The following is a 17138-nucleotide window of genomic DNA, read 5'->3' as shown; positions in this document are numbered from 1 at the left end:
ATACTTAAGGTTTTTTGACAAGTTAATCGGTCGCGCCTTTTTGCGCGTAGATTAATCACAGGAATCGGACGCGCCTTTTGCGCGACGATTGATAAACAGGATGGCGACAGACCGGGAAAACCGGGAATAGTCGGGGAGTTTTATCCATCGGGAAAAGTCAGAGAATTCTGAATATTTGGTCGGGAAAAATCGAGAAATTATATTTTATCAAAGTTGTCGCCACCCTCAAAATCCGAATCGATCGATCGCATTTCTTGCTTAGCAATTTCGCAAACGGTATATGAAAATGTCAAGCACTCTCCATGTTTTAAGTCTTCAGCTTTCCAATCAATTTTTTTACTAACTGAATTTTCGAGTCTAAATTGACCGCACCTTTTGCGCGTTGACTCGATACCTTTTGCTTCTGAGAGAAAGCGTGGCATTTGCAAGTCAGCGAACGATTGACGAGGATATAAATCGCGGAGTGTATAGTGATATTGAAGAATCTTGTCGTAAGTACTTATAAAACATATATGACAATGAGCTGTACAAATGTATTTTTTTACTGATTGTCTTGTCTTTTGTTTCAGGGCAACGGGATATTTTTTTTATTCGAGATTACCGACAAATATTGAGTCTTCGCTCGAACAAAATATTTATTTTAATAATTCTAGGTAGAAAATAGATTTTGATTCCAAAAATGTATGACTTTTTCTTCAATCATAGAAATGATGGAGCAGAAAACTGCTTTCGTGAACCTTGGTGTTCGACTCGACATTGTCGGTGCACACAATTTTGCCATTGTGCTATTCGTAACTTCGTCTGTTTTAGCTAATCAAATCTTCCATCTGTTTCAGCTAACCAAACCTTGTGTCGATTACAGCTAATCAAATCTTTTGTCTGTTCCAGCTAATCAAATCTTTTGTATTGCCATCGAAACTTTTTTTATTAACATCCGAAGCGATTTCTGTCATGATTCCGGAATCGTCAGTAAAGCCTTCATAAATCCTGCTAAAATTGAATGGAAATGTGTAAAATTACTGATCGGAGAATTATCTCACTTCTGGCGGCTTGGCAGAGTATCTTTTTTTGGGGTGAAATATTTCCCTGATCAGCAATTTTTCATGCTTCTTAGCACGCGGCTGATTCGAAACTTGAAAATGACCAGAGTCGTCTTGTACCTTGAATTGCCTATAAATAGGAGTCCCCTGATGCACATCCACGAAAACGCATGGTATGTATTCCATTTTTTCCATTCACAAACTTGTTTCAATTCCGCTGAAATGACATTTTGGGAAATTCCCTTTGAAACTGATCATTCTTTGAGACGACATGCTGGGTGCAGGGTATTGAATTTGGATATCAAATCAATTGAACCGTTAAGAAAGTAGCGTATTGAAATAATTGGATATCAAACCGACCGTAGCCCGCAAGTAGACTTTGATTACCGCTTTCGGATTGATTTTCTGTTAACTGAATATCCATATCCCGCCGGCAAAACGAAGGTTAGAGGAGAGCTGAAGGGCAGGGGGAAATTACAGAATTCTGTTATCCCGACTCAATTTAACATTGAGATCTTGTAAGATGGGTCGATTAGTGCAAAGCAATAGAATTACCACTGGATCCACAGCCAGAAGAAAGATTAGCTCAGGGTTAACCACCCATATAGGTATGTCTTCAGTCAACGACACTGGTGCGATTATTTTATTCGTCGAGTAAAATCAGATTCCGCCTTGAGTAGAGATGCACATATAGAAGTTAAACAATGTTTTGCAGTGAATGTTGAGCAATAAAGTTTTTTTATTTCTTTATTCGTGCCACAACACAACAACAGTTGATGTGTCCGATTTGTTTTATTTTAACCACTACACCGGCATTTCGTTATGGTAAGCGTGCTCTGTATTATCCACCGCTAGCGTGACGAATAAGTACGACAGAGTACGAGTCGGTAATCGAACGGCTCTTACCATCCAGTTACGTCGAAAATTAGTTCTAAAAACCTATTCCAAACAAGAGAGCGCTACGAAATTGGGGACACAACAAACACGAGCATAGGCTCTCTCAGGTTTCTCTTCATCCAGGGCTTGCATGTATCGTTGACTAAACATTACTAAATAGGCTAAATAGTCAGCTAAATGGGACAGTTTCAAGCTCGCTATGAAGCGGAGCTTCGGTACAAAAGTTTCCTACCATTACCGATTTGATTAACGTTACTGGCACCACGAACGAGTCGGTAATAGTAGGGCACTTCATAACCCCCGGATCCGTCGTACCCTCTTGCTTGCTTGAAAAGAATAACCACGTCTGGCTGTATTAACCAATCTTCAGGCAACGCATGCGGTATAATTGGTATAAAGAAAGTAATCAAGCTTGACATTAACGCTACCGAACCGTTTGTTTTAAGAATTCAGCACATCTAAATAAATTGACGGAATTTCACAGGACAATATTTTCGATTGTATATTGTCGAATTTCCTTTGAACAAATCAACTGTAGTCTGAAATTGCTTGAGTTAACTCGATCTGAAAAAACTTTTTTCAAAATACAATCCATGCATCATCGCGATACAACGTGAAATAAAAAATGACTAGTGCGTCACAAGCTACCCCGTGGCGCAAAGTGTAGAATTTGATACACATTACAGGTGTTGCGTAACAAAACTAACCATGTGCGTGTTGTGCGTACATTAGCATACATGGAGGTATGGGTGCCTAATAAACTCGTTTAAAATAAAATGCAATCGATATCACCTGATCAATTTTCACTCAATCATATCGCACCTTCAGCGTGTAAGCCCGAGAATCGCATTGAAAATGCGATATTTTTAATATGGCTTCAAAATACCTTTATCCGAGTTTTGAAGTATTTCAGCCGTAATCGTTCGCGACTATTTGCGCAAATGATAATTTTCGGCAAAGAAAATCAGCTCATTATAATAATATACATATATAATTGTAAATATTACAGAAATAGGCATTGTTTCTGGAATTTATAATACCTTGGTAATATTCAATCTGCTCCAAGGTACACTTGACTTTTTAAAAGATTCAAAATTTCTGCATCGTCACGTTTTACTACAACTCGAGATTAAATGGCACTCAATTATTGTCACTTTTTATTTATCTATAATATCCACGGAGCAGTGAGTGTGTTAGCCAACGTGAGAAGTCTAAATGTAATACGTTGCGGATTAATCATAATTTTTATTCCGGAAAACCTAGAGATACATCGTTAAATTTTTCACGTCAATCAAATTGAGCTAGGACAACCGGGTTACAGTTGAGTTCCTGTATAGTTATATCAAGTCCATCACATTCCAAGCTTATTCGGCAAGGGTCTGATCAGAGTCGGGTTAGGGTTTAATTCCGGCATCCCTAAGACAATAACCTGTCGATAAACTAAACAGGTCAATATAACGGGGCGCAGATGGGCAACTTCTGCATGGGTTATTCCTCGGGGATCGAGAAATCCTTGTTTAAACCCACAGAAATGATTTCCATTTTCCACTGAATAGATACGGTCGCTGGATACCTCGTCAAAGAAAATAACAGTCATTTTATAACTCCCATTGTCTATATATAGAAATTAACCACGCATAACCGAAACGATATTACAGGGCTCGGGGTTTGACATCGCAGCTGTAGGTCTATAAATCATGTGTCAAAGAAATACGGACGTCAGAATTCAGACGGTAATTTTCCGAACCAGGCGGCAAAATATGAAACCCGAAAGTGGAACAAGCACGTGAGAATCCATCCAGCGATAGGCCGGGCACCCGCGGTCTGGTGCAGCCAGGTGGTGCCGGGCGGAGATACATCGATCCCTCTTGGGGGTCGTTACCCTCGCCCTCGTGGTTGTGGGTTACCCCGTTCGACGTTGGTCAGGTTTTTCAGCGCCAGCCGTACGTTGGCCAGGATTCAATAGCTGCCTTGTCGTCGCTGTTTGCGATTTTGAGCACGCGGCGGGCGCTGATCGGACCCAGAGAAAATCCCTTTTCCTGCAGCTGTGAAACTTCACCGTCCAAGACGTTGCGTTATATGAGTTTCGGTATCTGTTGTCCAACTTTGGATATAATCTGGCCGAAATTATTACTTGAAAAATTATTGCTCGAGGAATTCTCTGCGGATCATTCGGTAAAGTATTTTATACCAGCAATGAACTCGAATTGAGACTTTGTAACACGGCAGCGAAAATATGCATGGAAATTCTCTGCGATAGATCCTTTGCATTTTTATGACTATATGAAAAAATTCTTTCCAGACTTGTGAAGGAAAATTCCTCTCCTCGGATTCTTCGGAAAAATGTTCAACTGGATACTTATATTATACGTATGTTGTACCTAGGAATCGTCGAATTATGTTCTCATAATACGCGCTTGATTTATACTTGGAAAACTTTTTACCCCGACCGGGCGCATAATCTTGATTACCGATCAGTGGTTATTCAGGTTACCCATATTACTACGAGCACGGGTTGATCTGCACCGAAGAATAAAGTAAAAATGTGAATATTCTTTCTTCGGGCTTTGGTTTATGTTAGACATAAAAATGATTGACGGTTCAGTCTCACGCACTCCGCGCATCAATCACTTCGGTTTACGCAAATTTCGGTAAACAAATCTAGAAATAATGAAATAATGCTCGTTTGAAAAGATCTCGCGGTCTCTTCTATCTCCCGGTTTTCATGCAAATTATACCACACCCTCTTTATGCATAAATATCTAATCGTTTTCCGATTAACGTGCTTGGAAAATCCTTCCAAAAACCACACAAGTTCTGCCCTCAATTTTGACTCTGGATCTTAGAAACCCAGCGAATGACGAGTAAACCCAAATTCACGTGGACCAAACAATTGACGAAAAAGTCTCATCGATGCCTGTGGATTCGTGAACGAAAATTAACGCGTCCCAGCTAGAATAGAGCAATCTCATCTCCCGCATGGGTGACTATCATTGCCTTAGGTGAAAATGCCCCCGTTACGAAGTTCGATAATTTGTTTCATCATGGTTTCCAGTTCCCGTGCCTCGAGCCCGACGTTATTATAATTATGCATTCGTGCAATCCTCACGCGCGATCAAATATTCCTGAAATTTGAGAACATGTGGTTGACATTCCGAATTCCCCGCGGGCTTACGCCTTACGTATTATCTCATGCCCCGGAGGTTGCTCGGCATCGCAGAGTTCCCGGACCGACCAAACGACCCCTAAATTAAGAAAGCACGAGCATCGCGATTGAAATTTGGGCAAAAAAAAAAAAAAAAAGTTCGTCCCAATCGTCGCATACCGTACGTTCAACTCCAAAAATCGAGTCACGCAACGATCATTCAACGAGAATTCGCTATCGATGGAATCAATTGACTCTGTGGAGTCTCGAGGTTCGAGGTATGTACCTTGTGGAAAGTTTGGCCGCCGAAATATGCGTGAATCGATCCTCCTCCCCCTCCTCCTTCTCCTCCTTCTCGCGGGTTTGGCGAAAGAGGGGGGCAGAGAGGAGGAGGGGCGGAGAGAATTGGAACAAGACGAAGCGGCATTGTAGAAATGAGAATAAGAAGGATGACAGAAGGTGAATGGAGTCTCATTAAAAAGCGATGTCTACTACTAAGAGAGCTGCGTACCAGGCCGAGGCGTCGCGTCGGGTCGGGGCTGCAATCCACCCGCTACAACTTTTGCAGGTCGATAAGTCGTCCACCCCCGCGAGTCTCGAACCTTCCGGGGCGAGAGTCCACGCGTCGACGTTACCTGACGGCGTCTACGTAGGTGTGGAATGCATCTATGCACGGATTCTATGAAAGTGTACAGGCGCACGTCACGACACGACACGGCACGACACGTCGCAGCATTGCGGCACAGTTTTCCCCGGCTTCTGCAGGCGTAGCTGATCGTGACTGGGGCACCGGTATCGGGTCAAACCGGGGCAACGCCACCGATAAGAATCGCAAGCGTCGTGCAGCCGATTTAACGAACCCGGAAGAATATTGCAAATCGTTGCTGCGGCATTCGACCCGCGTGCAGCCGAGTTCCGCTCTTATCGCTTTTCCGCAACTTCCTCTATACGGGGTTGAATTTCAGCTTGGGAAGACTCGGTTATCTTTCGATTTACGGAGGCTTCAACGCGATGCACGGACAACTGAAAAGTACTCCGACATCAGAGCTGTGGCGCCGGAAAACAATTAAAACCGCTGTAAGGAACCCCCCGCTTTCATTGTAATGCTCGAGGAGAAGGAAAACGAGTTTCTGGCTTTCGTAAAACTCTTGACTACGTATTATGAAATTTCATTTATCACAGTAATTGGTTCGCCGCTCTTCGGTATGTAAAATACAACACATATCACGATTATTATGCAATTAAAAGCAACGACAGAATGTACCGACAAATTTCTGTACCAATCAAAAACTCGGCAACCATGCATGAAAACGATGAGTCTTGAAAATTTCCAATTTCCCAATATCTTACATAATTCGAAAAGGTTGCGTCGCTGTAATTAATGATGATGAATTATATTCAGACTTTGTATACCATAAAGTGAACTTATGCTTTTGAATACAATTTAGTTAAGCGCAAGCTGTTGGCGATAATGCAAATTAATTTGTGGTAAATCGTATCCAACGAAGCCGAATAACAAACAACACTGGAATCAATTACATACTAATAATCGCGTGTTTGATCATCCTCGCGAAATTATAAAGCTAGAAGGCCGGAATTCTAGCGATTCGTGTGATTAGCAAACAAGCGGGAGAATCGATGATCGCATTTGCCGAAGTGAGGAAAGTTCGCTGGCATATTGAAATTTGTGTTACGCGCATAATTTTACGGTCCGCTATTCAAACTGCAGATGGGAAATACCCTCGAATGTTGAAATATTCGCCGTTATCGACTTTCATCGGAACTCTTCTGCGCTCCTCCTTCTTCCTTTCCATTTATATTGCAACCAGTTTAGATAAAAAGTCATTACGGCAATCCCAGTGGCAGCTGCACTCCACCGACATTAGAGTTATTTCAGATCCGACCTTTCCGCTCTCATCCCCCGGTTGTCCCTACAAGAAAAGGAGTTGCGATTTATCTCGGTGATTTTATCTCAGAGAAATTTATCCCGTGCGTTCTTCTATTGTTCTTCTACTTGGTGCTATTCGCTCTTGGTAAACACACACACACACACACACACTCTGTAGGGGAATCCTAGGAGCTTTTGAGAGTGCTTGGTTAGAGGAAGCACTCCGAGTCCATCTCATACCGAGAAACTCGTCAATTAATTGAGACCACTTCAGACTTCAATTGATACAGGGAAAGGTGCAAACTTGAGAAATCGAACGAAATCCTATCTCCGGAAAATGGGAGAGTTCGTTTGATCTGGGGGAGAGTTCAATGGGTACATAGTTTCAATCTTTCGTCGTTGTATTAGGTGCTGGAATTAATTAGTGGCATTTTTTTCATGTCAACAGATGTGTGAGATGTTACGAATTAATTCCAACACCTAATAACATAAGTCATGGATATCGCTCGTTGTCCAGTTTCAGTGAAGATTCATCATCCAATTTCTAAAGCTCCCGGAAACGAAGCCAATTCCATTAGTCTTGGAAAGAAATCAACTTTTGCATCTCTTGAAACCCGGAAAATACATTCAAAGAGTTTTCGCATGAGAAAGATCGTCGCGGAATTTTCCTGTCGAAAAAGCTATCCATTTGCTACACCAAACAAACAAAAATACACAAACGATGATATACCGAAATCTAGACTGTAAAATTACCATCAACTTATGCCTGCCATACTTGCGACATTTGCAATGTAAAAAATCGAGAGTTCCGCTCTATTTATTTCCACCTTGATTGTTCTGTCTATCTTAGCAGCCATTTAATTTTTTAATCCGCTGAGGAGATGGGTTGTTTTTCTTCAGTAGGTATTTATTCCACGAAGTAGCCTGAGAGTTAAACTTTTTTCCCTTAAATCCTGCTCCTTGTCTATTTGTTAAACTGTATTTAAAAAAGTAAATAATCTTGCAAAGGTGAGGGTGTATTTCCGGCTGTATCCCTGTTAACATCCATCCTCCCCCAACCTGCTTGACGATGGTAGATAAGCCACCTTAGGGTACAAGCTAAACACAAGTCTTTTTCACATGGCATTGTATAGCACATTTTATCGCGGTACCCCGCAACGGATGTGCGCTTGGCAGTTAAATTAGCCTGCAAATGTCGTCACGAAATATATTAAGGTGTACAGATGCCGTGTTATCGGTATCTTTTCTCCGGATTCTACAAGTCAAGCTTAATCCGAGGTAGTTTAGTGTTTTCAGTTTCCTCTTTTTGCCAAGTGAAGCCGTTGCTCTCGCATTGCGTGGGACAGAAACAAGTCCATCGCATCCCGGATTCCATTCGACGATTAAACAAAGCAAGATTTTTTCATTGTGACTCGCGGAGTACGGTTTTCTTTATCGATTTCCAAGCGGAATAAGAGAGGTTTAAAAAGAGGAGAAAAAAATTACTCCTGTCGTTGGGAAAAAGGGAATGAAAATCCGCGGGCAGATTCGCGATGCTTCGGATCAGTCCCTCCAAAATGGCTGCCGTTACGAATCCCTTGATCGTCGTTCGCGGTTATCCACGTACCCCCAAAATCCGATTAAGGTGTAATGCACACCCATTACATTGTTCTACATTATATCTATATATTGCATTAATTTATTAAATTGAATCTGGGTCTCGTTGCGATGCTAAGACGACGGTGTACCCGCCTACCGAACTTCCAAAGCTTTGAGTATATTGGCATATCGTCGCTAATTCAAACGAACGTTGACACCATCGACGGGGAGATGACTTATGTAGTGGACTTCTCAGGACGATAAAAGCGGTGCTGTAGCTGATATCCAATATGTATATATATAATATTGTATACACCTTACGAAGATACTTCCAAGAGTCGCTTTTAGATTTTTCGTTGAGAAATAACGTGGAAAAGTTTTTCCACTTCGGCGAAATGGAGGAAATGAAACTTTTCAACCTTCTTGAAACGACTCGTGGGTTAACGGGATGAACTCGAGACGGATTTCGCAAAGGAAAATGCACTCTCTCTGTGACCGCGCGAATCGCGACGAAGCTCGAATGTAAATGAGCTCACATCTCATGTCAGCATACACACGTTATTTTTACATGCTTCTTTTTTGCGGTACACGCCGAGCCGGTTAGATTTATACAACAGACAATAAATGAGAGGAATATTTTAGAGCGGCGGAAAAGCGCCGTATTCCTACATCATCAGTACGCCCTGTACCTAAAAACCAACCCCTCGAGCCTTTGCGTTTTCACGGTTTGTAATCACTTTGCTTTGCTTTACTTTTCATCCACGTCAAACGGAGAGCAGAAGCTCGTGGTCGGCATACAGAGACTCACGTGCATGCCTGTTGTGAGTTTTCGGACTAACCAAAGGCACTTCGTTTCTCTACTTCTGCCAAATTCCACTTTGAAAATATCAAAGCTATAGGACACTCTGGATTTCGTTCTTAGTACGATTTATTCTTATGCATACTTGACCGATCTGAAAATAAGAAAAGGATTTTCAATTTTATTCAACTCTTGTTCAAATTACATTGAAATTCGTCTTGGATTTTGTTCGGATCAGATAGAAAACTGCTGAACTGTGAAAATATTCAATCTTATTTTGTTTGGAACCGTCTACTGGCTTCAGGTCACGCCAATGTGACTTTGAAAAATCGGGAGATTATGCAGGCGTGATCTCGGGGACCAGGGAGTGGGCGCACAATAAAATAAGATTCATTTTATTGAGCTCAAGGATCAAAGCTTCGAATCTCGTCGGCTCTAAATGTCCGTGGGTGTCGGTAGTCTAGCCCCGACAGATAAAGAACCTTTCAAAGCCGGCAGAGAGGATGTGGAGAGTAAGGGAGTGGCAAGAAAACGCCAGAGTACATCATCATTCCGTTCTTTCACCGTTGAAGCATTTTTTCTTACATGGAAAAAAACAATAAGCTGGATCCGCAAGCATATATGTAGTCGAGCAACAAATTTTCTTGTTGTGACTACACTAATACGATTTGCTGCTCCAGCGAACTTTTGTTCCGTGAATCGCTTTACTTCTCCATCGACGTACGCTTTCTTAGTAAATGATAAGATGGGAGATAAACCTCCTATATAGCCGACTAGCCTGTGGTCGAAAAATTTCACTCATACTTCCGAGGTGTTTTTGTTTACAAGAAAATTCAACGTTAACCACTGATGTTAACACTTCTTAAGCGGGCTTACGTATCACAGTTAATAAAAAATTCACGGCGATCATCTTCCTATTTTTTTTCACCTTTCAGTACGAAATACACGTCACGAACAATTCGCAGATAGTGATCGTGACTAAGTTGGGAAAACTGGAAAGTGGAAAATGAAAAATGGAAAATAATCCGCGGCACCTCAGCGGCCTTTGAGGTGCAGGGAGGTGTGCCGTGATTTTAAAATTCATCCAATTGTGCTCGGATTCTGAACGCTTCGGCGAACATCCGCATTCCGTTTCTAAATTAGAGGCATGGAATATCAGCCGGGTATTATCCTGCAGAAGCGGCAGACTCGGAACCCGGTTTCCAAGTCAATTTGCATATCTACTCGTGTAACATTCAGTCGATCGAGGAAAGAAAAACCGTTCAGAGCTTTCGGAACTAGCCACAGTCAAGCTTTCACGATTTTACAATTGAACGTACGCGAGAGTTGTTTCGGTCCCTGATCATCGATTCCACGTTCGGAAGTACGGATAGCCGTTCAAATAGACGTACGAATCACCGTCCAGGCTGCTACGCTGTATAACGTATTTCGGAGCTTTGAGCTTACGCGGCATAGTCTAATAGCGGGTGAAAGGGGCAGCTGTGTCGTATTCGATTACTCCTTGTAATGGGATTTTCGAAACTTTCCGCACGTACGGTTCGGCCAGTCATGCACAAAGTCCTTTTAGCATCGCAAACGTGTCTAATGGTCCATTTGTATAACCGTTCGCGACCCTCGCACCTTAATGCCTAGACCTCGGATGTGTCCGTGTCCTACTCTCGTTACTTTCGGTACGACAATCAATTGGGATCGGAGACTTTGCAGCAGCGCCTGGAGGTAACACATTGCTGCAGAGGGGCAAAATTCTCTGTTATAGGATACGGGTAGATGGGAAATGTGACAAAGTAGACAAATTGGGGTGATCAGTCTGGAAATTAAATTTATAAACATCAATTCATTTTATTTATACCCTTAGAAACATGTATGTACAACCTAACAAAACAATGCTCGCGGAAGAGTATCTTTGACATTTAATATTGAAAGGTTGCTCTCGGAATTTGATTCTTTTTCATTTAAATCGCATGAAGATGTCATTTTATTTACTTTTTCTTTTTTTTTTATTACTGCTCAGTCGCATTTGATATAAACTTGATCTCGAAGGAATTTTGTCAAGAATTAAAATTGGTGAATCCCGTAGCTCAAACAATTTAAAAGTTGTAAGCCTCGCAAGTGAATTTTGTGTGAAAATTTATCTTTCAACATCTTGAGCAAAAGTTACATATATATGTATATATAATTGACTTAATGAGCAAAATTCAAGTGACAATCTCTTGAGAAATTTAACTTTCCACCAAATACCTCCAGGATCAAGTACGTGTCATTAAATATGACCGAGTGGTAGCAATTAAAAACGGAGACATCTTCACTCGCGTGTAATTCAAGTGGGAAGACTTAGAATTTCGAGAGCGATTTGGCGAGGGTATTTTTCTTTTATTCCGCTTTGCAAAATGAGTCTCTCGGTTGGAGGTGGATAAAAATATTGTTTCCAAACGAAACACCATATCGCGAGTAAACCGTTATTCGCTCCGCCTACTCGTACACGTGTGAACATACATTGAAGGCAACAAATTTGGTAACAGCATCCCGCAACTTCTTCCCCCTAAATTAGCATGCCTCCAAGATGGTCAGCTCGCAGCTGTCAGTTCTGGTCCCAATTACATTCCGCCGTCCGCAGCTCCGTTAAATTCCGCGCCCCATTATCACGCAGCCAAGAAAATTGGCAACCCTTCCCGAAGCGCACGTACGACCACCAACTCCGAGTAAAATCGGGGGCGAAATTCCCGTCACGCAAAGTGAAACGAAACTTTCGTCACGGTTGACAAGATCACTTTTCCTTCCTTACGCATCCGTCGTTTTATTTTCTGCTAAAAATAAATGAACATTCATTTGCACGGATGAATTACTCCGGCAAACACACTTCGGGGATGAGTAAATATTCAACCGAGCTATAGCTGTTTAATACCGGAGCGGAATTTTGTTCACCCTCAAATATCGCGGATCTACGGAACCGGGGGAAAAACGGAGCCGGTAATCCGGCGGGGAAGAAAACCACCAGAATTTGTAGCATCCTGGATTTGCAAATGGAAAGGGGCACCTGCTGTTAGATCCATCGGGTTTCCGGCTACCCGAAAAACGATTCTTGGATAGAAATTGTACGCTAAGGGCTGCGGCTTGGGCCGTTGATTTTATCTCCTATTTCGAAAGGCCTTCGAAATTCACTCGAAAACAATCCCATCACCACCGTCCGGATCTACGGATAAACTCTGACGGTATCAGTGTCAGTAGGTTGCCCGAGCACCCGGGGTGGCTGACGGGCCCCATTTTCGATGACACGAGCATCCCTTGCCGCAGGCTGAACGCTCTTGTAATCGATATTCGTCGACTCTGTTCGGTCCCGAGTCAAAACCCCCGAGTCTGTGTCACCCTTTGTCCATCTATTCATATCTGTGTCACTCGATGCATGGATGATGTTGCTGGTGCTACGCTGCGGCAGCTCGGTTTATGGCGGAAAAAAAATTTGCATTCCATTTTACTCCGTAGATTATACATATACCAGCAGCAGAGTCCACTAATTGTATGAGTTATGCTGCGAATCAAGCGATTATTGCTTGGAAATTAGACGTATAATTTTCCCTGAGTTACTCGAGAATCATCTTTGTACGGTATAATTGCCCATCAAAGAAGTTGTGTCAAATTTCTGAATCAAGTTACGAAGAGGGTATACGATTTGTATTACGGAGGTGTATACTTTCCAATTTATTCGGATTATTGCACTGGTTTCTCGTTTTCATCCTACACTTTTACGAAATTATTTAGATTCGCGTGTGAGAATTTTTGATTATGTTAAGAATCTATGATCAAGTATCAGAGAAAAACTTTGCAACGTTTAAAGCTTTCAAGTAATGTTGAAATCAATCAGTTTCGAAAGATGCTCCAGGTGCTAAAATTTCTCTCGCGAGTATTTTCATTTCTCTCGTTTATGTTTTTGAACGAAGGAGGATCGTTTTTACACAGAAATCACTTCTACAGAGCAAATGTTGTTGCAATTTATTACCTTATGTGAAACGCGAAGCTCGTTGACCGTGTTTTTATGTCGGTATACGGTGTAAGTCTTCGTTTCAACTCGTGATTCATTCGCATATTATTTTATTTCATTCTGTTTTTGTTTTAATTTTTTTTTTTTCTTGAAATGTTTCTTCTTTTTTCCTCTCTCTCTCTCTCTCTCTTTTAAACCTTTTTTGCTGCTTCGCAGTAAGTTCATTTAAACGAGGTTAAACTCGAGCAAACGGGACCGATCAAAGAAATGAAAATAACGCGGTCGTACCATAGCAATTCCTCCGCTCTCTCAAGCGGGTTGATTTTTTTTCCTCTTGAAGCGATATCAAGAAGGTCGAAAATCTTGTGCCAAAAATCAACCTCTATATGAGCTGAACGCTTGAGAAATTCCACTTCACAAATGGGCTGCGCTTAATTAAAGAACTATAACATTCCATTTGTAATTAGTTTAATTAGAGGGATCATCGCTTGGCCGTATGATCATTCCTCTGCAAAATTGTAATTAAAACTCCTCGAGGTACGTTAAGCTGTTTTCATTGATAATCTCTTCTCTCGAATTTACGCTTTCTTTGAATTATTCTTGTGTTACAGTAACGAAGGTGTGTTTATTCAGTTCACCGTTACTTTAAGCTGAACCGACAAATGTTGAGATAAATAATTTCGCGCGTATTGGCTAACGCGCATGAAAAATATGCTCGTAATTAATCCCACGAACCGAAAATCTCAATTTCCTCTGTATATGTATACTATATACCCTACCTATGTATATGGCCGAGTTTGAAATCTGCCTGTTTCAGTCGTCGATGCAAATTTCTGCGCTACGTTATATTAAGGCTTCTACTTCACAGTTTGAACAAGTTTGCGGGAAGTTAACGAGTACATTCCGTATTCCGCCAGTACGCCGCGTAATTAGTTTACCCATTTCTTCCGCCAGAACTACATCATTGTTAGCACTTTTTTCTTTTCGTTTTTTTTTTTCAGAACTCACTCAACTGGCAACTAAAGCCTTGTTCGTGATCGATTGCCGAAATTTGTCGATAACCGTTTCACCGTCCAAGATTCCAAGGGTCTTATCTTGATTTTTGGAATTCGTATCATGCTTCGATTAGATTAACGACGAGTCACGGAAACGGGAGGCGTAACGAAAGCGTGAGAATGATGATTAATCACGCTGCCACGCTTCGCCATTATATCACGTTTTCCAACATAAAGAGCTGTTTTGCCAAGATCCACGAACAGGCCGCGTCCGTCACTCTTCTCGTATGTTTTTTACGACGAGCATCTTCGCGGCGCTATAAATAGCGGTTAAATAAGCTTGATACACTTATTGTCAGTGTCATCGACGACCAGTGCAGAAGAGTGATTTACCAACACCTCCTCATGGTATCGGGATCGAAAGGCAGTAAGTCTTGAACCCATCAAATACCGGCCTAAATTTATTAACGTTTGCCTTTTGAAACGTCGGTCACGCTTCCGGAAAACTAAGAGATTCGGAAAAGACCCATTTTCAACGGGTTGCAACACACCGAGCTCCAACATTTTCTCAGCCTCTAAAAGCGTCTCAGAAACGCGTGGCGCCGCTTTGACGCTGTGCATGTGATTCTGGTCAGTGTCTTTCACGTCGAAGTCGATCTTACCCCGACAAAGATAAGCGAACGCCTAGCTAGTCAAGCTACAACGGTGAAAAAATGGCACATATTATATTACAAACCCACAATTCAATCTCGTCGCTAAACAAAACGATACGCCTGTGTGTAACACATATATTCACGTATCCCACGGATCGGGGAAAACAATACGAGTCACGCTTGCTTCGTTACGTACAACGAAACTCGTTTCGAAATAATTTTTGGCAAATTTTTAAGCAAACGCGATGTCATTTAACAAAGGATTTTTCGCGGCGAAAAATTTATTCGTCGAAATTCGAGTACATCGAAACCCTTGTTAATGTTGAACGGATATATTATACAGTGAAAACAAAAACCAGCTGGTTCTGGAAAAAAAGTGCGAAGAAAATAGAAAAGTAACGTACGTAATTCAGGCTTATACAGTAAAATGAAAATTCGATCTTTTCACAGTCAAAAGATCCATCCATTTTTGTTGTTGATCAAATTATTGAGGAATATCGAGGAATTTACCAATTCCCGTGCATCTTCAATTTTTGCACTCCGCCTTCTGGCTTCTCTAAACACATGCATCGGAATAATTACTCAAATTATACACGACGTAGGCTGCGGTGCAGCCATGAGAGAGACGAAAGACAGACACGCGAATTTCGTCGTCGACCTCGCTCGACTCTCTTGGATTTGCGGTTTCCGTCGGTATTGGACGTTGCATTACCGTCGCAAGCAGACGTCCGCGGATTGTTCGGGGTCAGCGTTTTGTCGTCTTGACACCGAATGGAATAATTCACTCGGTGAGATGGTAATTCGATATCTCACGAGTTGATTCCGGAAGTGACATAATATCGAGTTTCGTTGTTAATTCACGGTGCGCGATGCACTCTTTCTCTCTCTCTCTCTCCGACAAATCTAACACGAAGCGGATCATCCGCAGAGATAGGGAGGCAGTTCTGCGTAGTATTGGTCAGTTATTCTTGGACAGACAACGTTCTATTCCTGTCCAGCAAATTCCTGGAAATAGCATGACTCGCTCAGCCTGAGGCCAAAAGTGCAATGGTCGCCGGGAGAGAAAGAGAGAGAGAGAGAGAGAGAGTGACTGCATCGAGATAAATATAATGTAGTACTGTAAGGGTGTAGGAAGAAACGGCTCGGGATGATTATTATCTACCCCTTTTCAATATCGCCTCGGGCTCTGAGATATCGCACAGCGGTTTCAATACCGCGACGATCTGTAACATACGGGAATAAAAATGCTCGTGACAAACTCGCTCGTCGTCAAAAAAAAACACACGACGAAATGTTCTCCTCGGGTTTCCTGATGTGTGAAAAAGTGGCGGATTCAGATTCAACCGGTATAAATTCCGACGACGGTAAAATTCAAGCAATTCACTCTGATTTATAGCGAATTCAAATCTTCCTCTTTCCCTCTTTCTCTATTTCTCACTTTCTCTCATACAGATACACGCTCCTGTACATATGTATATGGGAAATTGAATATCAGGTCAATAACTCGCTGTTTTTCTCTTCCCTTGTACGATGTTAGACCGTTTGTTGAAATTTTTAAATACATGCCTCCTCGAAGCCCCGTTATATTTGTATATTACCAATTGATTAATGACAGTGAAGTCGAGGTATCACGTTGTTCCACGTGGTTGACCCGGTAGCATTTCTGTATTGTGCGCCAGTCTGTAACATCCGATGGCAAGTACCGCGGGGGTGGATTAATCCCTTACACGGCGTTATACCGCTGTATAGAAACCTGAATAAGCTCACAGGAGAAAAATAATCCCTGCCCTGCCATTTTCACTCTCGAGGATGAATTGATTATTCGCATTATATAGGGGAAGGGGGGGCAAAACGGGGTACTTAAGAAAATACTAAAATTTGGTGAACGTGAGTATGTTAAATTTTCTTTTTTTTAGTTGCAAACAACGTAAATAATGTCAATTTTCAATTTCCAGTAAGAAAAAATTTTTCATTTTCGCGGGTTAAATGGGGTACCCCTAAAAAAAGTAATTTTTTTTTTTTAAGTAAATAAAATGTGTGTAATAATTACTTTTTAAATTAACGTTAGTAATAAAATTTACTCTCAACATAATTTAAAAAAAGTTTTTTCTTGTTATTTCCATTTCTTTTATTTGTATTTTTTCGCAAAACGTATAAAAATGTTTTT

The 17138-nt window shown here is 41.5% G+C and overlaps 1 protein-coding gene across 4 annotated transcripts in view; it reads left to right on the top strand.

Annotated features, from left to right (window-relative positions):
- Nucleotides 1-629: 629 nt before the first annotated feature.
- Nucleotides 630-17138, top strand: part of LOC124297648 (potassium voltage-gated channel subfamily H member 8) — an 83322-nt gene continuing 66813 nt past the window's right edge. For 2 of the 4 annotated variants that reach the window (XM_046748895.1, XM_046748893.1), the window contains exon 1: nt 14729-14745. The gene's annotated coding sequence lies outside the window, so the exon portion shown is untranslated. Of the gene's footprint in view, nt 1214-14728; nt 14746-17138 lie in introns of those variants that run through there. The other 2 variants (XM_046748898.1, XM_046748900.1) reach the window with 2 other exon arrangements.

Source organism: Neodiprion virginianus, chromosome 2 (assembly GCF_021901495.1).
Source record: "Neodiprion virginianus isolate iyNeoVirg1 chromosome 2, iyNeoVirg1.1, whole genome shotgun sequence".
NCBI classification, from domain to species: domain Eukaryota; kingdom Metazoa; phylum Arthropoda; class Insecta; order Hymenoptera; family Diprionidae; genus Neodiprion; species Neodiprion virginianus.
This window is presented reverse-complemented; position numbering and strand designations above follow the sequence as displayed.